General features: G+C 38.5%; 1 protein-coding gene across 1 annotated transcript in view; it reads left to right on the forward strand.

Moving 5' to 3' along the window:
* GDAP2 (ganglioside induced differentiation associated protein 2) overlaps window positions 1-5909 on the forward strand; it is a 66957-nt gene that overhangs the window by 14152 nt on the left and 46896 nt on the right. The gene's annotated exons all lie outside the window — the stretch shown is intronic.

The following is a 5909-nucleotide window of genomic DNA, read 5'->3' on the forward strand; positions in this document are numbered from 1 at the left end:
ATCTCTCTATGTTACCACTGCCTTCATCCCAGCCTGTGCTGCCATCATCCCCATCTGGATTATAGTCATCGCCTTCCTCCCAACTGGTCTCCCTACATCCATTCTTTTCTTAAATCTGTTTTCCACATACAGGAAGTATTTTCTTTTTAAATTGTAAATCCCTTCTTATTGCTCCCCTGCTTCAAACCATTTAGTGGCCTCTCATTGCGCTTAAAATAAAATCCTGACTCCTTATACTGGTCTCCAGGGGCTTGCAAGATCTCACTCACTCACTTCCAGGTCCCCTTTTACCTTCCTCAGTGTGCTGGAACTAAACTGATCTCCCGTTGCCTTGTCACCCAGCTCCTTTTCAATTTTGCATGTACTAGTGTTCTCTCTTAATTCTGAAGTCTTTGCTTACATCTCTTCCTGAAAGCACTGTTTTCTTTTCTTCAGAATTGATCATTCTATCCATGGTATATGCTTCCAGCCTGCAGTACTTGTCTTGGAGCTCTTAATTATAATTTTATGAATTGTTTATGTAATGATTATGTCCCCATCAAACTTTGAACTCCATGAGGACAGGAACTGCATGTCTTACTGTCCTCTGTGTTCCCAATACCAAGAACAGTAAAGGCATCCTTTCAGTAGCTAATAAATAAATGAATAGACATTCCTTGGGATTTTAACTTAGAGACTCAGAGGTGATAATGCATCATTTCTACTGAAAACACCAACAGTATCAAATGCATCTTTTTGTAACATCACAAGTGAAGGTTTGTTATCAGCAAAAATAGACAATTAAATCTATAAGATGTTTGATGTAATCCTCATGATAACTACAAAGAAAAAACCTATGATAGATACACAAAAGGTAACAATAGATACACAAAAGATAAAGAGAACAAAATCAAAGCATACTAGTTAAAAAAAAAAAAGCAATACAGTAAGAGAGGACTGAAGGGTAAAGGACTGAAAAACCATCAAACAGTTAACAGAATGACAATAATTACCTATTAGTAATAATTTTAAATGCAGAAGGACTAAATTCTCCAACTAAAAGACACAGAGTAGCTGAAGGACTAAAAAAAATTCCAACAATATGCTGTTTACCAGAGATTCACTTTAGCTTAAATGACACATACAGGCTGGAAGTGAAGAGACTAAAAAAAGATAATCCTTGCAAATGGAAACCAAGAGAGAGTAGGAGTGGCTGTACTTATATTGTATAAAATAGACTTTCTGTCAGAATTGGTCAGAAGAGACAGATGTCACTATATGGTGGTAAAGGGATCAGTTCATCAAGAAGATATAACAGTTGTAAATATGTATGCACCCAGCATTGAAGCACCTATGTATCGAAGAGAAATATTAATAGAACTGAATGGAGAAATAAGATAGCAATACAGTAATAATTGAGGACATCAGTACCCTACTTTTAACACTGGATAAATCATCCACACAGAAGACTAGTAAGGAGGCTATCTTGAGACAAGGAAAATAAAACATGCCAAACTTATGGGATGTCAAAAAATTTTTTAAACCCAATTATAAGAGAAATTTATAGCAATAAATGCCTACAGTAAGAGAAGAGAAGAAGCTGAATGGTTCTATGAAGACCTATAAGACCTTTTAGAACTAACACCCCCAAAAGATGTCCTTTTCATTATAGGGAACTGGAATGCAAAAGTAGGAAGTCAACAGGCAAATTTGGCCTTGGAGTACAGAATGAAGCAGGGCAAAGGCTAATAGAGTTTTGCCAAGAGAATGCACTGATCATAGCAAACACCCTCTTCAGCAACACAAGAGAAGACTACACATGGACATCACCAGATGGTCAACACCGAAATCAGATATTCTTTGTAGCCGAAGATGGAGAAGCTCTATACAGTCGGCAAAAACAAGACTGGGAGCTGAACTGGGGTTCAGATCATGAACTCCTTATTGCCAAATTCAGTCCCTTGGACTGCAAAGAGATCCAACCAGTCCATCATAAAGGAGATCAGTCCTGGGTGTTCGTTGGAAGGACTGATGTTGAAGCTGAAACTCCAGTACTTTGGCCACCTGATGCAAAGAGCTGACTCATTTGAAAAGACCCTGGTGCTGGGAAAGATTGAGGGCAGGAAGAAAAGGGGACGACAGAGGATGAGATGGCAGGATGGCATCACCGACTCAATGGACATGAGTTTGGGTAAACTCTGGGAGTTGATAATGGACAGGGAGGCCTGGTGTGCTGCAGTTCAAGGGGTCGCAAAGATTCAGACATGACTGAGCGACTGAACTGAACTGAAGAGGAGGACAATCTCAAACAGCCTAATTTTAGGCCTCAAGGAATTAGAAAAAAAAAAAATCAGTCTAAACCTATAATTATCAAAGGGGGAAGGAAACACATATTAGAGCAGAAATAAAAATTAGAAAATAAACAGTTGAAAAAAAGCAATAAAGAGTTGACTTAAAACTAAAAAAATAAAAATTAAAAAAGGAGAAATGTTTATCCAGACTAACCAAAGAGGGAAAGAGGACTCAAACAAAATTCTAAATGCAAGTGGCGATATTACAGCTAATACTATAGAAAGACAAAGGATTATAAGAGACTAGTATGAACAGTTATTTGCCAATATATTGGATAAGCTAGAAAAAACATAACTTCCTAGTGAACATACAATCTACCAAGACTAAACCATGATGCAATAGAAAATCTGAATGGACGAAAAAAGTAAGGAGTTTAAATCAGCAATCAAAACCTCCCAACAAAGATTACCCATGACCTGGTGGCTTCCCTGGTGAATTATACCATATATATATAGAGAGAGAGAGAAGAATTAATTTCAATTCTTTTCAAACTCAGTCAAAAAGTTCAGGAGTACATACTTCCAGACTTGTTTTACAAGGCCTGAAAACAAAGCCAGACGAGGAAACTACAAGAAAAGAAAAATATAGGCCTATATCCCTGATAAGTATAGATAAAAAAAACTCTCAACAAGATAGTTGCAAACCAAACACATCGGCAGTTTAATTATATCATCCTTCCAACAGATGAAGAAAAAGCATTTGACAAAATTCAACACCTCTTTCATGATAAAAATTCTCAAAATATTTGATGTAGAGGAAACATACCTCAACATAGCCAGAACAGTTAGACAAGAAAATGAAACAAAAGGCATCCAAATCCAAAAGAAGTAAAATTGTTACTTTAATATTTTTAATTTCTACTCAAAGCCATCTATAGGTTCAGTACAATCCCTATCCAAACTCCCATGGTATTTTTCACAGAAATAGATAAAACAGTTCTAAAATTTACGGGACTACAAATGACTCCAAATAGCCAAACAAATCTTAAGAAAGAAGAGCAGAGGTTGCGGCAACATACTTCCTGATTTCAAACTGTACTATGAAGCTGTAATAATAAAACCAGTAACATCACTTGCCTTTCTCTGATGTAATCCTTCATTTTTGTGAGTAAATCCACCGTAAGATTTGTGGGAAAGGTGAAAGGGGACAAAACTATTGAGGTCTTATTTCTACCTTCAAACTTAATTGGTAGTTTGGGTGGAAATAAAATTCTAGGTTAGAGATTATTTTCCAGACTTTGAAGGCATTGCTCCATTGTTATTGGTTTTCATTATTGCTATTGAAAAATGTGATGTTATTGTTCCAGATTCTTTGTATGTTACTGGTTTCTTTTCTGGAAACTTTTATGATCTCATCTTTATTTCTGATGTTCTTTTATTGTAATTTAAGTGATGTGGTGTGGTCTAGTTTGGTTATTCCATATGCTCTTTGAGTCTAGAAACTTACATCTTTCCATTAGGGGAAATTTCTTGTTTTGTTTGTTTAATAATTTTCTTCCTGCTGTATTCTCTGTTCTGTCTTTGAAGAAACCTGATTGAATCTGTACCTTCCGTTTCATCTTCCAAGTTTTATATCTGTTACCTCTTGTCTTCCATCTGTTTATTTTCTGGTAGATTTCCTCAACTTTAGGTTTAACTTGTCTATTGAACTTTTTATGCCTGCTGTCATATTTTTCACTTAGCTATAACAGTTAGATAAATGCCTTTTCCTGTTCTCTGAATATTTCTTTTTTTAAATATAACCTTGTACTTTTGTTTTCAGATGTACTATGTTTTCTTTATCTCTCCAAGAGCAGTAATTACGGTGTTGGGAGTTTTTTTGCTCTCTTTTTAATTTTCCTTCCCAATATTGTCTTTTTTTTTCCCTGGCTGCGCTGAGTCTTTGTCGTGGCGCATGGGCTTTCTCTAGTTGTGGTGCAAGGGCTTCTCGTTGTGGCGCGTGGGCTCAGTAGTTGTGGTATGTGGGCATAGTTGCTCCATGGCATGTGGGATCTTAGTTCCCTGACCAGGGATCAAATCACTCTCCCCTGCATTGGAAAGCAAATTCTTAACTACTGAACCACCAAGGAAGTCCCAACGTTGTCTTTTTTTTTTTTTTTTTTTAAGCATTTGTCCTCTGCCTTTTCTCTGCTCCATTTGTGAGAGGCTTAGTATGTCATGTGAAATACCAAGCTGGATGAATCACAAGCTGGAATCAAGATTGCTGGGAGAAATATCAACAACCTCAGATAGGCACATGGTACTCTGATGACAAAAAGGGAAGAGAAACTAAAAAGCTTCTTGATGAGGGTGAAAGAGGAGAATGAAAAAGCTGTCTTGAATCTCAGCATTAAGAAAACTAAGATCGTGGCTTCTTGTTCCATCACTTCATGGCAAATAGAAGAGGAAAAGTGGAAACGATGACAGATTTTATTTTCTTGGCCTCCAAAATCTCTGTGGATGATGACTGCAGCCATGAAATTAAAAAACATTTGCTCCTTGGAAGAAAAGCTATGCAGACCTGGTCAGTGTGTTAAAAAGCAAAGACATCACTTTGCCGACAAAGATCACTATATTCAGAGCTATGGTTTTTCCAGTAGCATTGTACAGGTGTGAGAGTTGGACCCTAAAGAAGGCTGAGAATTGATCAAAGAAACATCAAAGAAGAATTGATGCTTTTGAATTGTGGTGCTGGAGAAGGAAGACTCTTGAGAGTCCCTTGGACTGCAGGAAGATCAGACCAGTCCATCCTAATGGAAATCAGTCCTGAATATTCATTGGAAGGACTGATGCTGAAGTTGAAACTCTAATGCTTTGGCCACCTGATGCAAAGAGCCAACTCATTGGAAAAGACCCTGATGCTGGGAAAGTTGAAGGCAAAAGGAGAAGGGGACAGCAGAGGATGAGATAGTTAGATAGCAACACCAATGCAATGGACATGGATTTGAGCAAGCTCTGGGAGACAGTGGAAGACAGAGGAGCCTGGCTCGCTGCAGTCCATGGGGTCGTGAAGAGTTGGACACGGCTTAATAACTGAACAACAACAGAAACAGTTCCTCACTTCTGGTGATCAAGTGTCAGCTTACTGAGCAGGGAAGAATTGAGAAGCTACTGGGAAGCTTTGTGTGCATAGACTGCTGCTGCTGCTGCTGCTAAGTCACTTCAGTCGTGTCCAACTCTGCAACCCCATGGACTGCAACCCACCAGGCTCCTCCATCCATGGGATTTTCCAGGCAAGAGTACTGGAGTGGGGTGCCATTGCCTTCTCCGGTGTGCATAGGCAGGGATCATTAATTGCTTGGTGGATCTAGAAGCAGATGGAGATCCACCATCTGCTTCAGCAGGAACCCTGCTGTTTCATTGAGGAACCATCCCTAATTTATCAGAATCTGTAGGCCCTTTGGTTTGAGCCTCTTAGTTTCCTGAAAGAGAATCTTCCAGGGGTATAAGCATGAATGTCTGTGTTAGAAGCCAGTTAGGAGCAGAGATCTGGAGCTATTACTCTTGAGTATAACACTTTAATGAAATCCCATCTTTTCAGCCGTGCCTGGGGTTCTGGAGTCCAGAAACTCTCTACTTCAGTATCTCCTGAGAATAAAC

Source organism: Bison bison, unplaced genomic scaffold (genome assembly GCF_000754665.1).
Source record: "Bison bison bison isolate TAMUID 2011002044 unplaced genomic scaffold, Bison_UMD1.0 scf7180017864519, whole genome shotgun sequence".
NCBI classification, from domain to species: domain Eukaryota; kingdom Metazoa; phylum Chordata; class Mammalia; order Artiodactyla; family Bovidae; genus Bison; species Bison bison.